General features: G+C 42.3%; 1 long non-coding RNA gene across 2 annotated transcripts; it reads right to left on the reverse strand.

Moving 5' to 3' along the window:
• Window positions 1-1,906: 1,906 nt before the first annotated feature.
• On the reverse strand, window positions 1,907-25,815 carry LOC144334551 (uncharacterized). Of its 2 annotated transcripts, none has more exons than XR_013404510.1 (6): window positions 25,714-25,815; window positions 17,536-17,606; window positions 16,043-16,953; window positions 5,715-5,852; window positions 4,345-4,557; window positions 1,907-2,144 (listed from the first exon to the last, which is right to left on the reverse strand). It is a non-coding gene; the product is annotated as an uncharacterized LOC144334551 (long non-coding RNA). The 2 variants fall into 2 exon arrangements; XR_013404509.1 differs by having other exon boundaries at window positions 4,345-4,589.

Consider the following 25,815-nt stretch of genomic DNA (forward strand, 5'->3'; position numbering starts at 1 on the left):
GCTCACAAGCTCTTTTTCTGATGTGCCCCACCCCACCTTCACCCCACACCTTTCTTCCAGTGGCTAACCCTTGTCAGTTTGGGACTTAGTTCATGTGCCCCTTGTACCCTTTCTCACCATCTTTAGATACGGGGCCAAGTGCCCCTAACTTACAGCCCTGAGCATACTGACATAGAATATAACCAGCTGCATAGGGAATTATGTTTATCTCCTCTACATCTTTTTCTGCTTTGGATCCCAGTGTGTGGCATGGGACATAGTGAATGTTTCCAAAATGCTTGCTCTGCTTAATTGTCTCCTCTGTCTAGGATTAGCCAAAATTCCAGAGTGGGTTCATAGAAGCCACAGCTTTGCGCTTTGATGAACGGGAAAGCCAGAGAGCAGGCCTGCCATGCCCCACCACGCATGCTGAGCACTGTGCAACTCCGGGGCTTTCCACACAGGTCGATAGTGTGTTTGGCAGCTCCTGGAACTCGGTGGTACAGTGTCCCTCCTGGAGAGGCCACGGCAATGTGAACACTGTCATTAGGAAGCAATTGCTCTGAACACCATTAACACAAAACATTTATGGTCAGTTCAGGCAAAAGCGTCCAGGTGGTAAAATGCTGGGACCAGAGGGCAGAAGACTGAAACACTGGAAGGAGACAGGGCTTGGGACTAGAGCGTCTGTGGAGGTGGCCTCCAGAGGCACAACTGCAAGGGATGGGCACAGGTCCACAAGGGTCCTCACTCTGGGTAGATGGTAGGGGATGCAGGGACTTCATCTGGGTTGCTTGCTTCTGCCCCTGGGCAGTCATAAGGGATAAGCCTTGCAGTCCAAGAAAGAACAGGAAATTGAGCAGTGCTGGGCAGCAGTGACTCTCTGTGGCTCTCTGGGGTGTAGAGGGCTGGACTCAAGTCCTGCCAAGAAGGATGGCCCACCAGAACCAAGGAGGGCTGATGTGGGCACCTCTTGATCATGTGAACACTGTGGGGCCACAGTGAGGTGAGGGAGGCATTGTCACAGTGGCCATGGGAGCCCAGCCATGCTCAGGTGCTTTCTCCCAGGAGGGGGTGGAAGCTAGAAGCCGTCCTCAGGCAGCTGGGTCTGGGCACTGGGATGCTGGCTGGGGAAGGCAGCTCATTCTGCACCTCACACCCTCAGTGAGAGGATGCAGTGTCATTTTAGAAGGATTTTCCAGGGAAAACAAGACCCCTTCGACATGGAATGTACACATGGATCACGAGAGGTGTCCTTGTTTCAGAAATATTCAAATGAGTAGTTCAGGAAGTGGGGCAAGGCGAATCCCTCAGGCAGGCACTTAGGGGAAGGCAGAGGTGGCAGCCCTCAGCCAGCTGTGCATGCCCAGGACTGCAGAGGATCCTGGTGGGAAGGCAGAGAACACCATCCCTACAGAGACCCTCACCCCTCCCTGCTCGGCTCATGTTCTGAAGCATTGACTTGTCAGGCTGCTGCAAGGCCCCAGAGTGGCTCTGCTCTCCTCCACCTTCCAAGCAGGGCTGGGCCTGGACTCTCCCTTTGCTTCTACGTTTTCCAGGATTTCCCAAGAAGGTCCTATACTCCTCAGTTTCCTCTCCAAGGGCTTTGTGCCACTATCTGTCACTGACACACTTCCTGGTATCCAAGGAGCTGTCGAGCAGTGGAACAGCTGCCTGTCCCTTTTTTGGGCTCTTTTTGTGCTGGGTCTTCGTCCTTTCCTGGTTTGCTACCCCAGATGACGGATATTCCAGAAGAGCTCTCTTTGCCTCCCGTACATTGGCAGAGAAGCAATTTATCACTGCATTTTAAAAAATCCTCATTAAGGCAAATTAAGGCAGCAAAGCTGACAACAGAGGGTTTTTGAAAAAAATAGTGTTCATGAAATATTTATTAAAACAGCCATTGTAATAAATATTTGAAAACCAGTTATTAACGTTAAATCATATCAGTGTCAAGCATACGTTACACGCCGTCTGTTCTGCTAATTGAGTGTCAGGGTCAGATGCTCTGTCTCCTGGCAGGTCAGCAGGAGCAGCACGCCTGTGAGCCGTGATAACTTCCCAAAGTCTCCACCGAACACCGCTCCAGAACCAAGATCAACCCAGCAATGGGGAAGCTCCGGGAACGTGGGGTCTTCTCCCAGCTTCCTGCCCACCTGTGTAGACTGACAGGAGAGGGGCTTGGGATAAAAAAACCAGCACCAGGAGGGGAGTTAAAGAATCCCTTAAGACAGACAGTTGTCTCTCCGTCTTGACGGTTTCTTTGGAGATGGGAGTAGTAGAGTTATAGAATGACTGAATTTGACTGATTTCTAGGAAACACTAGAGTTACTGTGGAATAAGCCCTTATACCCAGCCCAGTATGATTTAAAACTGCACCATACCTGGTTTTGCTTCTATTTGTTTTGCTTTTCCTTCTCCATAAACACAACATGTCCATTTGTGACTCCAGCCTGTCATGATACCTGTAAATCCTATAATGCACACAGGGCATTTATAAAGACACTACGGGCACCCTGACCTTTCAGCCTCAGCTCCGGCTTCCCCCTCAGCCCGTCCCGCGTGAACTCCCGGCGTTTTTGGCCACTATCCTGCCACGTGTTTGCTCATTTCCACTTTTACCTCCTGGATTGTGTTTATTGGTTTTCTTTAGCACAAATAAATTATAAAGACTGAAGCACAAACAATCTACAAACCAAGGACAGACATAGTCATTTTAACCCTCCCTTTGAGGCTCATCAGTATCACTGTCAACTTCCTTAGCTGTCTACCTGCTTCTGAACTGAGCACTGTCCAATGTGTTCATTCCAGCAGAGCTGCTGACTTTTCTTCTGTTCCTGATGCTCTCTGAGCTCCTCCTTCCAGCCGTGGGGCTGTTGAATATGCCGTTCCTTGGCCTGGCTTGCTGTCCCCTCAACCTTAGCCGTCAGCTCGCTTCTCTCTCTCCAGTCACAGCACAGGTTCCACTTTGGACTTCCATGGCTCCATGTGCCTCATATAGACCTCATCACAACTGTCATTTGATACTCATCTGTGGGACTATCAGACCAATGTCTGTTTGTCCAACCAACTGGAAGATTCGTGAGAGACAGGATCCATGTAATTTATCCCCTCTTGAAGCCTAGCGTTTAGCACAGAGCCTGACACACAGCAAGGGCAAATAAATGTGTGTTTAGTGAATAAATTAATGAGTGAATAAATAGGTGGATCCTCTCACAACTATTAATATGTTCCCTCTGGATATTTTGTGTAAGTTCCTACATTATGAAATTATATAAATATGCACACAAATGTGAGTGTGTGTGCATATATATATAATTTGTAAACCACTATATGTAATATCATGTATTTACTACATAAAACCAAACAATATCCACATATTCCTGTGTTATTATTTCCACTAAGGCAGGACTCTGAGGCTCAGAAAGCTTAGGTAATTTGTTTAGGGTCATACAGCTCATAAAGAGTAGATCCTAGGCTTCTGATTTTATGCTTTCTCTACTACATCTTGTAGCTTCTTCTAAAGTTAGATGACTTGTGAAAGGCTCAAGTGCATGCGTCACGGTGACTATATGGATATGAAAAGTGAATTTTCTCTGGATTGTCCATTCCTCCCTTGCTCATTTCTTATGACTTCCACCCAAGATTCCTGACAACTGGGTCTAACGTAAGTTCGTTGTATCTATAAAAACATGGATTACAGGCAATGGTAGAAATTGCAGCTGAAAAGTGGAACATCAGTGTGCTTTGTGCTTTATACAGCAGAGTCCTGAGAAAGCTAGGAGCAGGGATCTTACTTAAGTGGATTCAAGTTTCTTAGTTCTTAACAGTTCCAAAGCCTGCGAAGATGCTGTTGCAATGTACCAGTAAACATAATAATAATAAAGCTGTTCAAACCTGATGAGGGGCAAAGCCAATGATTATTTTTCAATATAATATAAACTGAATGATTCGCCAGCGGGGCAAGATAATTATCCCATGAGCTTTCCTGAAAGAACAGAATAAATGTGCATTCTACAAACCACAGTCTCAGATGAAGCAAAGCAAGAAAATAAGTCTTAATGTCAGGATAATAACAGATACAGTAAAATCAATATTGATTATTTGGAGAAAAAGGGCAGTAAACATGTTAAGTTCTCATGCTAAAATTATACTAAAAAGCTAGAGTTTGAACACAGAGCATGGCTCTGGAATGCATATAAAGCATTTTCCAAGCACCAGTACAGATATTTTATTTCTAGTGTCAACACGCTCTGCTTTATGGGAGGATATGGCTGCGTGTTCAGAGGCCTCAGAAGCAGAAGGCGGTGCGAGTCCCAACGGTTTCGATTAATTGGGATCTCGTGGGGTCTGTAAATCTCTTACCTTTGTTTTTGGCCCTGTCGTATTTCTTCGTGGCTGTGGGGACAAGGATGGAGATATATGTGTCCTTCACTCATTGATATAAGTGAGAAGAAGAAACAAAGAGCAGAAACTGCCAGAAAAATGTAAACTCAGCTCCTCTATAACACGATGTATGATGCTAGGCAGGTCACTCACTTGTCTTGCTGCTTCTGTGACGTGAAGGTATCTTTGCAGCTAGGATAAAGAACCATTTATCCATGAAGTCTCTGCAACCCACAGAGAAAGGAAACTGAAGACCAAGCAGAAGTAAAATGCAAGATAATTTAGTTTATTTTGAAACAAAAAGTGTCCTGAAGCTCATTAAGCATACCCGTTTTAACAGTGAGAAAGCATAGTCCAGTTCAGTGAGACTGCACCGTGTGCTCTAAGATGTACATGTATGTATAGACGCAGCGCGCCTTTCCAGTGCTGTTGAGATGAGGGGAGCAGGAGGGTGTCAGGGGAGGAAAGGTGACAGAGAGCGCACTTGCAGGACGAGGACAGAATGGAGCCCGAAGAGAGAGAGACGTGGTTGCATAGGGGACGATGCCGATGACAGAAACATGCTGGGATGTATGAGTCTTGCCCCTGCCTCTGACTGTTTTGTTTGTTTTCATTATTATTATTTTAGTTTAGCTTAGTTTTATGGGACGGTATTAATTGTATATGTTTATGGTGTACAATGTGATGTTTTGATAGATATATGCATGGTGGAATGATTCAGTCAAGCTAATTAATATATTCATCACCTCACCTACTTTTTTTTGTGGTGAGAATATTGAAAATCTATTTTAGCAATTTTGAAATGTACAAGATGTTGTTATTATTATTTTGAGACGGAGTCTCACTCTGTCACCCAGGCTGGAGTGCAGTGGCGCGATCTTGGCTCAATGCAGCCTCTGTCTTCTCCTGTGTTCAGGAGATTTTCCTGCCTGAGTGTCTCAAGCAGCTGGGACCACAGGTGCTCGCCACCACGTCCAGCTAATTTTTTTCTGTGTTTTTAGTAGAGACGGGGTTTCACTATGTTGGCCAGGCTGGTCTCAAACTCTTGACCTCATGATCTGCCTGCCTCGGCTTCCCAAAGTACTGGGATTACAGGCATGAGCCACTGCACCCGGTCGACATTATTATTAATATAGTTACTATGCTCTGCAATATATCACTAATACTCATTTGTCCCATGTAATGGAAACTTTTCACTCTTTGACCTACATCTCGCCTTTCTCCGACCCCCTCTGTCCCTCAGCCCCCTGGTAAGTACCATTCTACTCTCTGCTTTTATAAGTTTGGCTTGTTTAAATTCCACATGTATGTGAGAGCGTGTGGTATTTGTCTTTCTTTGCCTGACTTACTTCACTTAGCACGATGTCCTCCAGATTCCTCTATGCTGTTCCAAATGGCAGGGTCTCCTTCTATCTGCAGCTGCACAGTGTCTTATTGTGTATAAATATCAACTATTACTCAGTCGCTCTTGGCCCCGGTCCTCTTTTCTAAAATGAGGAAGAAATGGAGAGATGACGCCTCAACACCAATGCCCCAAAGTCTGCTGTGTTCTGGAATCCCAACACGTTCCTCACCTGGGCTCTATACCTTGGTGATGCTTCCTATTATCACATCAAATCCACCTCAAACCTTGTTTATTCAGCTTTAATCCAGATAACATATGCATATTGTAATAAATCAAGCATTATAAACAGCCCCTGGTCCCACCCCTCTTCCCTCTATTGCCAGTCATGTTCTGTCCTTTTAGAGTGGTGATTCTCTCTTGGTTGCACTTTCCATTCACCAGGGACCTTTCAAAAAACCTCAGCACTCCAACCTCATCCCAGTGGAATTAAATCAGAATCTCAGGGGTGGGACACAGAGAGCAGTATTTTTTAAGGCCCCCAGATCATTGTGTTGTGTAGCCAGTGTTGAAACCATGTCCTAATCTAGGGTCTCATCATAGAACCTAGGAAGTATGCTTAAAACTTTCTCTTCATTTACCAATTGTAGTCAATCTTAATTTAATTCTTACATAAATGATGAGAATTTAGGTTATCAATGCTCCTCCTACACACACACTATACATATATGTATATGTTTATTTTATATATACGTATATATGTATCCTCCTCAATATTTGAAATTTTTATTGTTGCTTTTTAAAAGATTACCCTATTTGGTGACACTAAATATATATACTTAAAAATACATTTAAGTCGTTATTTTTACAACATCAACTTTTGATGGTATCATTTGATTATTCTCTGGTGGACATGAGGGTATTAATGTCTGTAAATTTTTATTCTTTATTTTCTTCCCCTACTATATCACACTCTTTCTCTCACTTTGGCAAGGCTGATAAATCATTCACATGCTGCACTGCAGCCACTAACAAGGCTTCTGTTCTTTGTGCACATATTTTCTTTAAAAGTTGAAAATTAATATACAGCATTTACATTATTCTGACCATGAAATATATTATTCAATCTCTGGCCAATGTGAGGGCTGGGATTACATTTCCTTCTCTATGGGAGGTCCCTCTAGGAGACTATTCTAGATTCTAAGTCAAATAGATTATTTTCTTACACCCCATCATTTCCTTAACATCATGCCTAGTTTACACTGTTTCCTATTTAGAACATGCATTTTCATACTTTTTTGTGAGAAATTAATATCTTTTTATGGTTGTGCCATTGTCTTTATCATGCCCTCGGTTATTTTTCAAACTCTCAATGAGACCCTTTGTCCTCATGAGTCCCCCATTTGTGCTGTCCACTCCTGTCCTGGAGCGCCACCCTTCTCCCCACATCTCTATGGATCACCTTTAGGCTCCATACACAGCACTCATGATGAATGGCCTCTGCTGCTCTCTTAAGTGGGATTTTCTGTTTTTTGGATCAAGTTTTTCTGTTCTGGGATCATCCCTATGATGGAGTCCATTCTCAAACAATTTCCCAAGAAAAGGTGCTTGAGAAGTCACGTTTTTTATCCTTACATTCTAAAAGCAATTTTATTCTACTTGTTGATAGTAGAATATCATCTGAGTAGCAATTATCTAGACTTAGTTGATGGTCTAGATGAGCATAGAATTCTGGATTAAAATTATATTCCTCCTGAACATTGAAAGCACCCCTTCATTGTTTTCCTGAATCCAGGTTGCTAACCGGGAATCAGATGGGATGCATGTTTGATTCTCATTCTTTGCAGGTAACTTTTTTTTATTTTTGGTCCATCTGGAAGCTTTTCTGTTTGTCTGTGACATTATGTTTAGATGCAGTTATTTTTCTTTGAGTATGCTGGACACTCTAGGAGCTCATTTAATCTAAAGTCTCATGTCTTTGATCTGTAGAAACTCTCATTTCTTGTTTCATTGACATTCCTTTCCTTCCATTTGTTTGTTCTCTCTATGTAGGATGTGCATTAGTTGGATGTTACATCTCTTGAATTGCTCCTCTGTAGCTTAGTTATCCTCATAATTTCTTTTCTTTGACTCTCTGCTTTGTATTCTAGGAGCTTTTCTTTTTTTTTTTTTTTTTTTTTTTTGAGACGGAGTCTCGCTCTGTCGCCCAGGCTGGAGTGCAGTGGCCAGATCTCAGCTCACTGCAAGCTCCGCCTCCCGGGTTCCCGCCATTCTCCTGTCTCAGCCTCCCGAGTAGCTGGGACCACAGGCGCCGCCACCTCGCCCGGCTAGTTTTTTGTGTTTTTAGTAGAGACGGGGTTTCGCCGTGTTAGCCAGGATGGTCTCGATCTCCTGACCTTGTGATCCGCCCGTCTCGGCCTCCCAAAGTGCTGGGATTACAGGCTTGAGCCACCGCGCCCGGCCTCTAGGAGCTTTTCTTAATATTGTTTTCCACTCATAGCACTTTAAATTGTCAGTTGCATTTTTAATATTTATGAGCTCATTCTTACGCTCCCATGTTCCCTTTTCATCATGGAGAAAGTGTCTTTGTCAGTCCCTCTGAGATGGCGATGATGATGATGATAATGGTGAAAGTTCTATTCTGTTTCTTAACTCATGTCTTTTTCTTCCATAGTCCTTTGGTTTTGTCATTTTCCTGCTTCTAGTTCTCCTTATATACAAACACTCCTTGTTTAGTTGTTAACACTGATGAAAGAATAATTGGGAACTTTGCTCTAAATGTTCTAAATGGAGGAGAGCCAGAAGAAGAGTACCAACATGCTTAACTAAAAACTCTAACTTTCCACATTTTGTTCAGTTTCCTTAGGAAACTTTTTTCCTCCTTTTTTCTCAGTTTCACTTTTCATTCTTCTATGCCTGCTCACTCCCAGCCCAGACCTTTGTAGAGTTCTGTGGAGCAGTCTAGACCCCACTTCACCTGCTGGCCCCTTGTAGGTGATGGCGGTTTGTACTAGCCTCATTAGACAGCCTGCTTTCTGTCTCCAAGAAATGTATTAAAACTTCTTATTTCTTAGTGATGCCCCCATGTCCCAGCCCTCTTTACTTAGCTTACATACTAGTTTATTTCTTTTTACACTTCTATGCTTTTGTTTCAATTGTTCTTTAGATGGGACTGGAGGTAAATGGGTATGTGCCTAGCCCACCATTTTAATCTTAGCAGAGTACTTTAATTTGTCAAATTATTGCTAAATAAAAGTTCTTCAATTCTTGTATAACCATAATTTTTCTGAATTTCTATTCTGGGTAGGACAGCTCTGGCAAAAGAAAAGTATTTTTTGGGCTCAATTGTCAGAAATCCAAGCAATATTAACCAAAGCCAAATGAAACCTAGTCAAGGATTGTAGGATCACCTCTTGTATGATGGGCACACACTGATCATAAAACCACAGTTCCAGAGAATTTTAGAATCAGGTGGAACCTTTTGGGTTATCTGGTAAGAGCTTCTCATTTTAAGAATGAGGAAGCCCCAGCTCAGGGACACTCACTGACCTGCCTGAATCATGCAGCAATGAAGCCAAATCTTCAAATTCTCATTCCAGGGTTGTTTCCACTATACCAGTCTTAATTTTAATTAAATTGCTATTGATTAAAATATAGTCCCAGTCCTTTAACTGGTGGTTAAAAGGCCGTATTTGAATGGGCACAGCTCAAGAAAGACTCATGCGATCACATAAGAACACCATAATTTTCTAACAGCAACTTTAAAATAAAATTCAAACTTTTTAGTATTTTTCTGTGGGGATCACATGGTAGACGCAAGATGTAGACATACTAACTTTTCCCTCTGGTTTCAATATGGCATTTTAGGGGGTCTAGACCTGCAGAATCATGGCCTTCAATGGCCCCACCAGAGCAAAGCAGTGTGATCCAGAGACCCTGGCTGCTGTCAACGGGGAGCAAGTGCCTTGAAGGTGGCCCAAGGAGGGCACATCCAGTAGCCAGTGGCTCCTACTGCCATGTCGCACAAGAGACCCATGGTCCCAGGTTTCTCAAGAGATTTCTCTAAAGGAAAGTGAATAGTTCATGTTATTTACAAAGCAAATCATCAGAGTTAGCTGGAGACCACATTTTTTTGTTGTTCAAAAAAAGAGAAAGAAAGAAAGGATAATGAAGCCAAGCTCAGGCCTGGTTCACATAAAAGCTGATGTAAAACAGATTTACAGCAGTGCACTGCGTGCTTTTATGTGAGACTGAGCTCAGAGGGGGCACATCCATCTCTGAGGAAGCCAAAGTGAGCGAGATTTAAAAGGCGGCCTTTCTTTGTTCCATAATAGGTTGGACACTTCAGAGTAAAAAGAATCAAAAGGTGTTAAGGATGATATTTATAACAGCAACATGGCACACCTATTTTGGTAATAGGCTTTAAGTACTTAAGACATAGAATCATCTTATATTTCACGGGCTAGGCTGTGTCTCTTCCTTTGTAAATTTGTCACATAGGAATGATGTCAACACAGCTTGCAAATAAATGGTTGTCAAACCAGAAGGTTGATGTCCAGGGCCTTAGCTTTACTGTTCTGAAGGTCTTACATTCCCAGGATGATTCAGGAAGCATGTAAATGGATTGTTTCACAGGACGAAGGAGCTTACCTACATTATATGAAAACCCTGGTTAATAATTACGAAGTTTAGCCCCTAGAAGTTAAGTCTGTATATCATGAACTATTCAGAAATTTGATCCATCCAAAAAGGTCCCCTCTGACCTCGGTTTTTTCTTAAGCCTGCAGACAGAGTTAGAAACATCTGCAATCATTTCTGCAGGGTCGTCTTTGCTTTTTAGGTGCAGTTAGATTTTTGGGGGATTCTTCACAAGGTCACCAACACCTTTGGACCCTTCAGCTTTCTGTTAGGTGACTGGAAAGAAGGAAGAGGGAGCTGAGTAGAGCAGGGGAAACTGAGAAGCTTTTACTAGTGCGGTAAAGCGGGAGGAGAGGCTAGACTCTGATACTGCACTTGTATCATGAAAGAAGCCGGGAGCTTTCCCATTCATGTACACATAAGGAATCGCTGCAGAAACTGAAGGCAGGTTATGCCGGATGAGGTGAAAATGTGTTTCAGAGTCAGATAAGGGCACCTGAGCTTTGTAGAGAAAGTTAAAATGAGAACAATGTCTTTGTCCATGTTGAGTGCATAACAATTAGGTGAGACAGAAGAGAAGATAGAAGAAGACATATGGAGAGGAAAAGTTGATGAGTTTCCCCACTTCTGGTGTGAAAAGTTCATCAACTGAAAAGCCAAGAGTGCATGAATAACTAGGTAATAATGCATTTCACTGTCATCATCGCTCCCTTAATTCATTCCTCCCCCATTTACCCCTTGCTCCTGTCTTAGGTTTATAAAATGAATGTACATTTTTTGGTGTCTGTTGGATCCCAAAGTTTTCTTATGAACTCCCTGTAAGGGCCAGTGGCAAGTTTCCATTGTTTCAAAGAGAATAAGAACTAAAACGGATTATAAAACCAAACTTGCCCTGAGCCTACGCTGTCCCACTGAGCAACACGGACCAGTCTAAGGGTACTAGGTCATCTTGAGGGCCTTGATGATCTCTTCACATCCAGAGGGAAGATGAATTAACATTTTCTTCCCTGTGTTGTAGGGGTTTTCGTAGTTTTCAATGCACCAACTTTTGATTTTCCACAAGACCCCACAAATGTACATTAATAAATATGTGTATATTTGAAATTTTGCAGAAGTTTTATACCATCTTCCCCTCTCGTCAGTCAAGGATGCAGTAATAGCAGTAGTGAGTATAAAAACAACATTTATACATAGTCATGTCCTCTTTTTCTGGAATATCTCTGAGTAGACAAGAGAGCTGTTAACCCACCAATTTATGTGTATTTCTCTCCAGGGTGAACTGAGACCAGATGTTCATAACACCAAACTAAATAACATTTGGCAATTATCTGGTGAATTTTGTTCCATGGGGACAACCCTGGGCCTAAAGAATGTGAGCTGGTTTGATGTAGTCTTGTCCACTTTCCCTCCTGAGTTTCTCTGAATCTCTCACCTGAGTTGCCCTTGGGGCTCACACTCCTCCGTAAATGACTGGTCTCCATCTAGCTCTGTGCTAGTGGATGATCTCCTGCTTAGGTTTGTACTCCCTAGTCTCCCGAAGGCTCCATGAACAATTTACAGTGTAAATGACAGGGGGAATTTCATTAGAGCGATAGAATTTAATTATCCACTTTTAGCATTGAGCGAAGATGCAAGGCTAACAGCTCCACACACGCCAGAAGTGCCCGGGGACCATCTTCTCTGAAGATGAGTGTGCTTGGTGTGTTCAGAGCCTGGGTTTTCATGCTTCTCCTGCAAACCCACAGAGAATCTGCTCCTCTCCCCACTGCCAGATTCACTTCAAACCCTGCTGGGTACTGAGCCCAAATCCCAGGCGGAGAATTCCAATCATTAGATCTCACAAAAGCTTTTTATTTTGATCATGTTTCCATTTATCTTGTTTTTGTCACTTACTCCTTTATTCCCAGTCCTATAGATGACCAGGTCACTGTATTGCCATCTTCAATAGCTGAGTTCTATTTCTCTTTGAGTTATTTTTTATGGTTGGATTTGCCGGTTTTAGGGGGAAAATAGAATCATTTCAGTTTTGCCCCTATTTGAACTTATTTTGTGCCTACGTACCTCCCACTGAAACAGGAGGAGGATTTGCGGTGCTTGACATTCAGAACGACCTTGTGTCGATGGAGAGCTCCTATTGGCCCCAGGGTGATGGTGTCAGCCTTGAAAACCTTTCTTCCTAACTTTCGAGATGACTTTCGTGGGATCACGTGGCCTGAATAATGCATGCTATGTAGGCACCAGAGCATTTAAGTGTGTGAAACTTGTTAGAATTTTCTTAGTTTACTCATTTCTCCCCGATATCCTGTTTGATTTACCCATTGTGTAACCTGTATGGTGTTCTCAGAGAATGGAAGAAGAAAAAGCCCTAAAAGTTGCCAGCATCCCTTTTAAAAATATCTTCTTCTCCCTCCTCACAGTTGGGATGACTTTTACCTTCGTAGCTCAAAGCCCTAAACTGTCCTGAATTCAAGATTTGTTTACCTAAGTGCCTAAGTGACATATCCATTCAGGCATCTAACAGACCTCTCAAAGCTAGCATTTACCTGCATCTAGATTTTACCACCTTCCCTGGTTCTCATCTTAACAAATGATGGAGCCATTGACTTAGTAACTCATGCAAACCACCCTGAGTTGCTTAAACAAGAATGAAGGATGCTGTCCTTGCTTCCTTTTATCTTCATTGCATCCTGCCAAAGATAAAATCTAATGGCCAATCCTTACACTTCTATCTCAAAAATTTATCTCAGATCTGTCTTTTCCCTATCTCTACTGCTACTTTAGTCTCGATTACCATAAACTTTTACTTGGATTTCTGCAAAAGCTTTTCATCTCTTTCTTGTTCTTATCTATCTATCATCTAGCTAGCTAGCTATCAAGCTATCGAGCTATCTAATCTATCTATCGAGCTATCAACCTATTATCGATCTAATTATCTACCTATCTACACTTGTCTAATTTTAAAATACTAATAAAATGACTTTTTCTCATGGCTTAATAAAACATAAAAGGACATATGGTAAAAACTGCACCTCATAATACCATACCATATCTATTCTCTAAGTAACAAATATCAAATTTAAAAATAGCAACTTTTAAGCCAAAACATATGTAATGGCCAATTTTTGATCATTTTTGACCTTCAAAAATGTCAGTAGAATATGGTTTTATCTACTAGTTTCTTATAATTCCTTTCAGCTACGTGAAAATACATAAAAATATAACTTATGTCCCCACTATTTTACACAAAAAAACCAGTATCCTTTAGATTTCGGTTTGTCCCAACTTCTTCATTTAATAATAGACTGGAGACATTTTGTTAACAGTAAGGAAAGAGTTGTTTTTTAAACAACTATTTATCAGTCCTATTGTATGGCTATACCATTATTAATTCACCTTGTCTCCCATTGATGGACATTTAGGCTATTTCTCATATTTTGCCATCACACAATGCTGCAGTGAATCATGTTGTACATCCATTGCTTCATGAGCACTAGCGGAGTTCTTTTACTCTTCACTTTCTCCAGTTCATTTTCCAACAACCAAAGTAATCTTTTAAAAGCATAATTCTAACTATGCTACTCCTGTGCTTAAGCTCCTCCAATGACTTCCCATAATGTTCAAAATAAAAGCCCAGTGCCCCATGCCAGGACCATGTGGTACAAATGACCAGCTGCTGCCAACCTCCTTCCTCTCCTGTGCCCTCCCCTCTGCCACCACACTCCAGCCTTCTCTGTGTTCCTCAAACATGCCAAGTGTATTCTATGTTGTAGGTTGAGGCAGTAGTTGCCCAGAATATTCTCTCCTTTGTTTTTCTATCATGGACTCCCTGTCATCCAGGTTTTGGTTTGAACGTGGTGGTTTGCTGGTAAACGTTTAGCAGGCAGCTGTCCCAGGAAAAAGGAAGCCATGATTTGGGGCATTTGCCAGTTTGTGTAAATATTCCACCATGGCCTATTTAAAGATATGGGAGTGATGTCAATCAGCTCACCAACTTGTGGAAATTTTAGCAATCCGTTCTTCTGAGCTGTTAGCTGCCTCCAGCTTAGTAGTGCTTTGGATGATGCTTTTCCTCTGAAGCAAGCTCCGATGACGGTTGAACCTGTTTGTTTGTTTGTTTCAAATTTCAGTCTTAACCATATCACTAATATAGAATATTTTCTTCTTCATTTACTTACTTACTTGACTATTGAATGATTCCTGCACCCCCACTCAACCAACACACATACACACACACACCCCCACACACACACCTACCTAAGTTTCATGAAAGCAGGGACCTTGTCTGTTTTTTCAGTGCTTTATTTCCTGTGTTCAGATTGGTACTTTGGCCCATAACATGTACTCAGAAAATGCTGGTAGAACAAATATATTAATACGTGAATTTCAATCAGTAATTAACTCCCCAGCTTAATTCTGACCCCAAATGCTTTGCCATGGTCCTGACTAGAGTTCACCTGAATGTGTCCCACAAATCCGATGCCACTCTCCTAAGTGCACTCACCTTTAACGTTTCTTGGTGTGTGGCTGTTGTTTTTTTGATTGCTTGGATTGGCAATCTCTCTGTACTCAGATTGCATGAGGCCTGTCCGGCTGCACAGCCTACCTTCCCTAGTCCGCCAGTTCTGCTCAGTCATCACCGCCCACAAAAGGTGATTCCAATCCCTATGTCTGCATGTTTGCATAGGTATTTACCTGCTTCTATTTGAGCATTTCCTCCACCCCTCCTTTCTAATATCAATCCTTCACAGCCCAATTCTTATCTCTTTCCTCCGTGAAGTCTTTTCCTTTCTATTCAACTCATACAGAAGTTTCCCTTCTCCAAACTTCTCTTGTCTCTAAAGTTGAGAAAATCGCAACCTTTGGCCTAAAACAGAGGGTACCTTTTAACTATGGACTATATGCTCTGGGGATATTAACAAATTAGTATTAATTTCCTGTGGGTGATTATGGTACTGGGGTTATGTAGGAGAATGTCTTTATTTGTGGATAATACATGCTGAAGAATTGAAGAATAAAGTGTCATAACGTCTATAATTTACTTGCAAATTATTTTTGATATGTGAGAGAAAGAGAGGAAAATGGAGCAAAATATTAATAATTGGTATATCTAGATGCTGAGTATGTAGGTATTTATCACTATATTGTACTTTCATTATTTCTGTAAGTTTGGCATTTTCAAAACGAAAAGTTGAGAGAGAAACTGGTGAATTGGAAATATCTATTAGGCTTTAAAGCACACAGCTGTCTGGTTCCCACTCTTGAAGATCTATAGCTTCCGGTTCAGTAAGTTTGGGTGGTTAAGTTCAGGGGTAGGTGTTTTTATAAAACTCTGCAGAAGATGCTGACATGGAGTCAGGTTTCTTTGAAGCCCAGGCTGAGACCACGGGCTTCACTGGGGATCAGCTCTTAGGGAAGAGGAGTCAGGGGAGCAGAATAGGACCGTGGAGAGAAGCCAGGCAGGAATGGGCCTCCGCTGGAGCCTGGCTTCAGGCTGAGCCTGTGGGCGAGTTCTGGAGCACAAGTCACACTGCAGACTTGGCCCCACGTGGAGGCAAGAGGTTGGTCTTCTGTGTCCCTGGGCCAGTCAGGCTTGCTGAGGTCTGATCTGGAAGAGGGGCTGGTGTGGTGGGTGGTAGCTGCCCACATGAAGGTTTGGCCAAAGATGATTCTCTGGAGAGATAGCTGTGAGTTACTCACCAATGCCCCAGAGAGGGCACAGGGTCCCCTCCAGTCGAGGGGACCTGGGTAGACACCAGCAGGCTTCAGCACATGTGCCCGAGTGTTGAAAAGTACTGCTGTCATGAGGTGCGATCCGGCTACTCCACTCCAGCCTGGGCGACAGAGCGAGACTCCGTCTCAAAAAAAAAAAAAAGAAAAGTACTGCTGTCAAACAGCATGGGCTGGAAATGTATTGCTCCTTACTTCATGAGCCCTGACTCTCCAACTTGAGGCAGGGACCATGCCCAAGGCTATTAATGGCCTCTCCAGAGGATGGTGCCCTGTTGGGCACATTCTAAACAGCCAGTGCAGACTCACTGACTAAGGGAACTGGCCTGTTTCATACCTCTACAATAGCGTCCACCCAAGCCGTAAAAGACATTTCCTTAGGAGACAGGAATTCTTGACTTTGGTGTTGTGAGGAAGAGGGTGTAGAAGGCTAAGAAATGGAGCCTACTACTTGCTCAAGAATTCCACATTATAATCCTCAGCTCCTGTTTTTCGTTATCTGCTCTGAATCAAACTGCTTAGAGCAATACATATTATTTTAGTTGGGGTCTCTTCAGAAGCAAGAATTTAAGTATTTGGTTTGGTAGGTGATTCCAGTGCACACCAGTGAGCTGACATGGGAAGGGAAGGTAACCAGCACAAGGCACATCACCAAGTGAGATGCCACCCTGGGGAAGTGCTGGGCCCAGCATGGAATATGTGCCTCAGTGCCATCTAACCCACGATACTAGGGTGCTAAGATACTTATACGCCAATCACATCAAAGTTTGCATGTGGGATTAGGCAGGTCTTTAATTCTCCAGTTCCAGGCCAGTGCTGCGTGGGGGCAGAGCAGTTTCTGGTCACAGAAGGAAGCCCTCAGGCGACACGATGCAGAAACACTGCAACAGTAAAAAATGGCATTTGCAACACTGATCCCATTTCATTTTACCTACAATAGCCTTTTAGCAATATCCTCTTCTGTAGACTAGGAAAGGGGACCAGAGGAAGCTCAAGAGCTTCCAAATTGTAGCTATTCAGTAGCCATCAAAGCAAAATTTGAACACTGGCAGGCTCTGTCCCAAAAGTCAGTGCTCTTACCTGAAACTAAAGGTCCTAAAGCTTTCCTTGGTGGTGACTATCACGATTGTAAGTGCTGAGTGAACGGATGGCCTAGGACATTTGGCAGCTCTTTTCGGGTCAGAGCTCAGTGGTGAATAAAAATCCACCAGGTGTCAGTAAATTGGAAATGGGTTTAGAGGCAACGTACACCCTACTAAGTAGCAAAGGTCAGCTTGTCTAGAGAAGCATTCATGCAGGAGCCAGCTGGCACTGAGTGATTTCTCTGGCACTGCCTAAGCCTCTAGGAACACGCATCGTCATTTCTGTCGGTCACAGCTCTAGCCTGCGTGGGGTTCCGGTGGCTGCCTCCTCAACCTTCACGTCAGCACCAAGCCCCTCACTCATGTCATTCTGCACCTCACCAGCTGTCTGTCAGGACCCTGACAGCTCTCTTCTAGAGGAGTCTCAGCTCAGTTGTGTTGATTGAAGACGTCTGCAATTCATAAGCACAAAAAAAGAAAACCAATGGGGAGGTCAGGAAGGAGAAAGTTGGAGAAGAGCTCCAAGAGAATTTAGTAGGTTAACAGCCTTGAGAGAGCAAGCTTTTGCTATTGCAAGGATTTCTGGGTTCAGGGTATTCATGTGTCTCTGATGTCTCAGGATTATTTTTGATTGGCTTCACCAGCAGGCTGGGTCACTGGGTTGACTAGTCCTGGGACACCATTCATATGAAAGTCTATGTCCATTGCATGGCCCACATGCTGTGCTTACTGAGCCAGCTGGGTCTACAGCTGGAATATGTAGATCTGAGTCTTTAGAAAGAAGCGATTGAGTCTCCGTTGCCATGAAATAGTGGCAAACAAAACAAAACAAAACAAAAAAACCTTTGTAAAGTTGCAAACTGAGAGCATTTAAGAGAAGACCAGAGGTTGGAGGATAATCCTAGAAACCTTAGCCAGAGTGGGTGGGAAGCAGGAAGTTGGATTCGATGTTCTCTAAATTCCTTTCCCAACTCTAAGACCATGCAATTTTAAATCTCAAGACAGAATACTTTTGATCCCTGTTCATAAAATAAATTAAAGAAAGTACTAATATATTGTTTACATGATAAAACTCATATATAGTAGTCCTCCTCTATCCAAGGGGGATACATTCCAAGACCCCTAGTGGATGTCTGAATCTGCAAACAGTACTGAGCCCCAGCTATACTATATTTTTTCTTATACTTACATACCTGTGATAAAGTTTAACTTATCAATTAGGCATGATAAGAAACTAACAATAACTAATAATCAAACAGAACAATTATTACAGTATACTCTAATAAAAGTTATATGAATATAGTGTCTCACTCTCTCTCAGAATATCTTATTGCATTGTGCTCACTGATTTTCAGACCACAGTTGACCTCAGGAAACTGTAACCTTGAAAAGCAAAACTGCAATAAGAAGGTACTACTGAATACATAGATATTTTCAAAGGATGACATTAAAATATAAATACATATGCTAACTTTTTTTCTAGGTCCCTGACGAATAAACTCACACCGTCCTTGAGGTATAAATGTTGTAGTTTGGATATGACTGCTATAGGTACAAATTCTTTCTTTCCCTGTTTCACCTAATACTGCTTTATAGTACCAAAGGGGTTTTGACAAAACCAAACTTCCAGGAGGGCAGTGTGCAGAGCTGTTCAGAGTACAAGAGCTCTGGAGTCAGAGAGCCCCAGGTTTAAATCCTGGCTCCATTCGTTTAGCCACATGACCTTCCATTGGCTGCTTAACTTATTAAGCCTCAGGTTTTTCACTTGTAAAAATAGGCCTAATTATAATCACAGTACCCATCTTACAAGATTGTTGAGACAGTGGAGATAAAGCATATAAAATGCTTAGGAATATCCTGGTGCATAATAAACATATAATAAATGGCCACTACCATTTATTTTCAAATGAATCTGCCCCCCCGACCCCACCCCGAAAACTTCTCCTTCCCCAGTACACAGTACTTATTGCTGGACTGACTCAAACTTCCAAGCCCCTTACTGGGCTGTGACACTGCTGTGCAGGGCTCTGGTGCCTGCTGCTTCTCCCCAGAGGCCTCCAGGTCGTGAGAAGTGCCTCTCAGACAAGTTCTTAGGATGATCCCTGGAAACTGCCTGGTTGCCTTCAGGTGTGGCCGCTGCCCAGCGTCACCATCGTGGGATTCAATGACACAAAGAAAAGAGTCTTCCTGTTGTAAGAAATCCATAGGCCCGGTGACAAGGAGGAGATTTCCATAAAGAGCCTCTCTAACTTTGAAGAGAACTTGGGAGTTTTCTTCCTCCTCCTCCACTACTCTCATCACATGCCTTTGATCCTGGAGAGCGAAGTTTCTTTCTTGTCACTATCATTTATTTTCTCTTTTGGAGCACAACATATTATAATTTTTCCTGAAAATTTTTTTCTTGGTCAAGATTAAAAATAAGAGGTGAAACCAGAATCTGGAAATTATGATTCCGAGCGTCAATTGATTCATCTGTAAACTGGGGACACAACTTAGGATTTAAAAAAACAGCCGATGTAAGGAAGTGTGCTTTGTATACATTTCCATATGTAAGTAAGGGATTATTTTTGGCTCTTCCTCGAGGGGAAATGGTACGATGAAATTGTGAACAACAAACCAGAAAGTCTGTTTTGATCCTCCATTCCTCTGCGGAGTCTACCATTGACAGAGAGGGCATCCTGGAGAGCCAGAGGGCACTAAGGCAGGAACGGGAGGGAGACAGGGAGAGACAGGGAGAGGCTTCTCCGTATAATTTAAGGAAGCGGGCTTCAGAATGAGAGGGGAGCAAAATGAAGGGTGAGGAATGTAACTATTATAATTCTGATCTATTGCACCATCTAAAAAAGACATCTATTTGAACTCCTGTACAAGCAGCAATTACCTGGAAAATAAATGTAATAAGGATCTCCTAAGTTGGCAGTAAAATTAGCATTGCTGAATTTTAATTAATAGTCCAGCTTGGAGAAATATACTGCTCCGTCTGATGAAAAGAATGGTCTCATCCATGGAGCACGCTCTCTCAAATCAGTGCTTTCAGCAGGTATTTTGTTTTCCCTTAGTTTCCCAGAGATTTTTGCAACTCCAGCATCACTGGGAGAACCAGTGGGTAAGCAGACTGTAGCAGCCCATCCAAAAGAAATGCTGTTGGTCACATGCTGCCTCTGTGGACCTCAGTTTCCCCATTTGCAAAATAATGGAATGGTGTGTTGTGGATGGGAAAGACTTAAATCTCTTGTGTTCCTTTAGCTTAATATGTTTTGTGTTTTTGTCCAGACACATGTTCTTTTTAGGTTCCTCTGTTTTCTGTGTTGAACATTGCCACAGTAACAGTAATGCAGACAATGGTGATGGGGAAGAGGGGTTTTATTGAGAACCTAGGATGTGCGGGCACTGAATGAGAGGCTTTGCAACCATTACTGATTGTGGTCTTCATGACCTCCCTTTGAGGTAGCTCTTATTTGTGTCCCCATTTCATGGATGAGGAGACCCTGCTAAGCAGAGCCTTGTTCAAGGCCACACACCTGGCCACCAAATGGTTATGGTGGTCATAGGACGATGAAAATTAAATAATGTTTTTTTTCACTGGAACTCTTAGGAACCCCACTGCTCCTTTTGAAAGTCAGGGAAATGTCCTGCGTCTGGGACTTTTAAATTTCGCAGGGTGGAGTCTTACAAGATTCACCAGCCCTTCACCCATCACATTCCACTGCGGATTCGCCGCTCCTCCCATTTCCGCTTAGTGCAACTATCTTCTCATTGAAGTACTCTGAAAATTTTCAGATCACCTTTGATTATTTCTTTTTCATTCTTCATATCCAAGCATTCATCAAATTCTCTGCTTTCATTACTTAATTCAGTGCTAATATGTCAGATACTGCATGAGAAACTTAATCATAATAGCTCCTTGATTTATATAGTGTTTTAGAGTTTTCAAAGAGCATTCACGTGCATTATCTTATTTAATCCTCACAATGGCCCTTGAAATAGATGATCTATATTTCATGGATAAAGAGATGGAAGCTCAGAGAGGACCAAAGTCAGATAGCTAGTGTGAAGAAGAGTTGTATTATAGCCCACATCCAAGTTTAAAGGCCAGTGTTCTAAGCAACATAGTCTTCCTCAGTGTCTCATATGTCTGGCCTTACTTTATTCATTTCCACAGTTTCTTACAAGTCCAAATCCATACCATCTCATCTCTGCTTTCTACGGCAGCCTTGTGGTTGGTATCCTCGATTCCTGTCTCTCTATTTTGATCCAGATTTAAACTCCAATTCCTTGTTTTTAAACATATGGTGGATCCTTATTATTTTGGATCTAAGTTATATTCCTCTATAAATCTTTCAAGGTTCTCCATTATCTGTCCTGATTCTGCACTTGCAAGCATGTGTCCCACCTTCCTCAGCTCGTCTGTGTGTCTCCATGACCTAGCTCCATGCCATGCGTATGGAAAAGCACCCAACACTTCGAACACATTTTCATGACCTCTACATTCTATTCTCATCCGTAAAAGACTAATTTTTTAAAAAGTCAACTGTACCATGTTAGAATAATCCTAAATTCTATTTAAGACTTACAGTTCATATCTTTGCTCTTCAAAGTGTGGACCAGAAGAATACACATCCCATCAAAGCTTGTAAGAAATGCAGAATCTTGGAAAACCTTGGGCTTAATCAAGATCTGAATATTAACAAGGTCCTAGGTTACTGGTATGCATATTAAGTTTGAGAAGCATTGCACAAAAGATTCTAGTCACGATGTCATGGGCCAAGCAGAGGCTTTAATTCATAAGTGTCTGAGTTTGAATCCCAGCTCTGCTACTTACTGGCTTTGTAACCTCGATTAAACTTGTAAAGTTCCTTGGGTCTCTATTTCCTTGTTTGTAAAATGAGACTAATCATAGTTCACCGACTATGAGTCAGGCATTTTGTATGCATTATTACTGCATTTTGTGTATTCTTCTTGTATTTTTGGGATGCGAACACTGAGGTGGTGTGGTATAGTCAGGTAACACAACACATTAGCTGGCACAGTTGCAGTTCAAACCCACATCCATTTGATGACAGATAAATGCCATTTCCACTTCACTTTCCCATTCTATATGCTCTATTGTTGACTTTGATCACATATTATTGTGAAGACCAAATGAGATTCAGGTTGTTTTGGGTTTCCTGCCCTGTAAAGCTATATGCAGTTGCTATTAGTTATTCATATTATTGCTTGCTTAAGTTGTTCTCTAATCGCTTTACATATTTTACTTTGCTTCCTTGTAGCTATCAGTGTCCTTCCTTATTGTTCGGATATTTGAAGAATGTGAGGTACTACTTCTTGTTGCAAACAAGAAATTCAAGTACACACTGAATGTACATGTGGATGCTTGCACAGGTTGATTAGTGATGGGCCAGAGAGGGAATGAAAGGAGTCAGAAGATAGAGGAGAAGATCAGTTGGCATTTAGTTTATCCAGGGAAGAGAAAAGTATGAAAGAAAAATGATTAGAAGTAGGGCTAGGAAAGTAAACAAGATGAACCTGGAGGGTTTTAGATTATTTAAGTAGGAAGTAGAGAACATTTTTGAGAATGGCTTAGGGCTAAAAAGCTAGGAAATAAACTGGTCATTGGGTTTCAGATACGCATTTCCCTAAAATGTGAAATGAGTGTAGTATTTTTTCAGGAAGCTGGGCTTTCTCACACCATGCTGTTTGTCCTTTTGTATATAAATGTATCATTCGCCCATCACTGCTGCTGTGGAAGTTCTAAGATGTGGGGAATAATAGAGTGATCAAAGCCTTAGCAACATCTAGGAACCAGAGAGAGTAGGCATTTCTCCTGGAGGTATTAGCGTCTTTTGTCATATCACCAAACGCACATCTACTGTGATTCTGGACCATTTTCCTGCCTTGGTGAATGGAGTGGTCACCACTGTGCTGAAGATACAACCATCAAAAGGTAGCTGAATTGTGCCTTCTTTCATGTGCACCCCTCTGGGCCACGCTTTCTTAGTCATAGGAGAGAAAACAGCATATCTGATTTCCAATAGTAGAAGGAGATTTAGAATCTGGGAAGAGAGCAAATAACCAGCAGCTTGGGATGCCTGGGATTACTTTACATGTTGGTCTCAACCCATTGATTGTGTGTAGAAAGCTGTCAAGAATGAGTATCTTACAGAATGAAAGCCAAGAGAGTCTCGCTGGTGGAGACAGCTGAATTCCTATGAATCTAAGGAGAAAATCCAGACTTTCTTGCTGAGCTGAATCAAGCTGGACAGTGCCCCTACCATGTATACCTATAACTTGCAGATTGACATTTTGTCAGTATTCTCATGATTGTCACACCGTCTGCACCTGGTCTATTAGCCCATGACTGAGAAGATATAAGGGAAAGTATTGAAAGAACTTCCAATGCCCAGTTTAAGGAGTAAACAAAGAGAGCATCACACACTTTGGTTTGGAAATAACTTTGTATTTCATTCCACCTCCCAGTTGAATAATAATCTGCTTGAAGGCAGGGATCAGGACAACTGAACCATAATGAGAAAATTACAATCCGAGTCTGATCTGAGACTTTTGTTCAAACTCAGCACTTTGCTATTTAATTGCGATATACTCTGCAAATGTACTTAACCTTAATCTATGAAATGTAAAATTAACACATTTCATGGTTGTTCAGGTAAAGTACGATGATATCTGAGAATATTTTGTAACTGTTGACTTACTTGTTTTCATGTTTGAAACTGTTTCATATATAGAAACTTTAAAAATTAGTAAGAGTAACTTATTGTTTGCTTTGTGCTAGGCATTGCACTAAAGATGTCATATACATTCTCTACTCCTTGGAGTATCATTTTGAAGTAGAAAATATTCTTGTGCACATTTGACAGATGAGTAAACTAGGGCTTAAAAAATTAATGAATGAAAACAAGGCAGTGTAACTGCTGCACCATGAAGCCAGGACTTACATTTCCATCTGTCTCTTTAAAGCTTGGACCACCTTGGTCTTTCAACTTTAGCATCACAAGGAATGGTTGGTTGGTATTCTTAAGGACATGTGGTTAGATTTTTGATAATCTGAGGGAGGAGTAGAAGTGTTGGGAGAGCAAATCTTTTTTCTGAAAAAGTCACAGACCAATATCTTTGGAGACAAAGGCCTTTCATGGGGGGGTTCAGTTAACTTTGAATTTCAGATAAACAATACTTTTTTTTTTTTTTTTTTACTGTATCTCATGCAATATTTGGAATATACTTATACTAACAATTATTTGTTAAATTTTTATTTGCTAAATCTGGAAATGCCAGTATAGGAAAATATCAGCCCTAGAATGAATTAGAGTTTTCCAGAACCCCTCTCAGGGCTTGGCTGGAATCTGAGCAGTGTTTCTGGAAGTGGGAGAGATGAAGGTCATTGAGGCACAGTGATAAAGGTCAGTGGGACAAGCCTACCTTGGTCCTCAGGACATCCATATTCCAAGCCTTGCTCCACCCTGTCTGGATGGGCTGCCACCTTCGCCTGCCTGCGGGCCATGTGGTTGCAGCAATATGCCCTTTGTGCCCAGGTTTTAGACTAGAATCGGTCAGAGTCATTGCAGCATAAATGGGTGTCATCTTCAAGAACCAAAGGTTTGGGCAGAGACATGGCCATGAAACAGGGTAATGTCTTACAACAATCTATAGGAGCAGGGGGTGTGGAGAGAATTTACATGTAAAAACTGACAACCAATTCATCCAGAGCTAATTTCAGCTCAGACCAGCAGGAAAATTGCTGTTCAAATTGGTATTTCTATTGCCAGGTTTATTGACAAACATGAAATAAAAAAGCCTCTTTGTTTTATGAATTTGTTGTAAACTTAAAGTAGAAAGGGGGTTTATATTCCCCAGTTGGTGGCATACTGGATTTTGACAGACCTTTTCTTTTGTAAGTGTGAAAATGCTGTGGTTGTTGAGCCAGGAGACAGCCCCGTTCCATGAAAAGTAACGTGGCTCTGGGTCTTTGGATAGAAACTTCCATCAGTGCATGCTTCGGTGCATTCTTCCCTCTTCCCAGGAGGCCTGTCCTCATTTCAAAGCTGGGGAAAGCAGGAGCCAGAAAAGGGAAGTGACTTTCCCAAGGTCATAGATGGACACATGTGCTAGCTGCCGGGCAGAGCAGAGCTCAAATCCTCTACCGCTGGGCCTAAACCGTCTTACCCCGACCATCCCCCAAACCTCCCCTGCAAGCTGGCCAGGGAAGCCCAGGATGCCTAGACCACCCCCTCAAAACAGTGGGCACTTTCCTGCCTCTCCTCACCACTTCACAGCCACCTTATGGCCTGAAAGCCTGCTCCTCTTCATCACTGTTATCTCCCAGCCCTTTCTCACTGGTGTTTGCAATCCTTCTTGGCTTCACTCAGTCTGAAATATGTAGGGATCATAACTTGTGGGTTCATACAAGAAGCCAGCAGCCCTTCCATAATTGCCGCTGATGTGGAAATACAGGAGCAAATGAGTAGCAATTCATACGTCGCCGCATGACAGAACAAAAACCTCTACCGAGGAATTAAAGCCATAAATATCCTACAGGACTCCTACCTGTGAGCTTGTTCCTGACATCTGGAATGGCAGCTCACTGGAGCCACTCTGCTGTCAGCATCCTGCTGCACACTGGCTGCCATGAAGCTGTGAGAGCAGAAG

This window comes from Macaca mulatta, chromosome 14, assembly GCF_049350105.2.
Source record: "Macaca mulatta isolate MMU2019108-1 chromosome 14, T2T-MMU8v2.0, whole genome shotgun sequence".
Classification (NCBI taxonomy): domain Eukaryota; kingdom Metazoa; phylum Chordata; class Mammalia; order Primates; family Cercopithecidae; genus Macaca; species Macaca mulatta.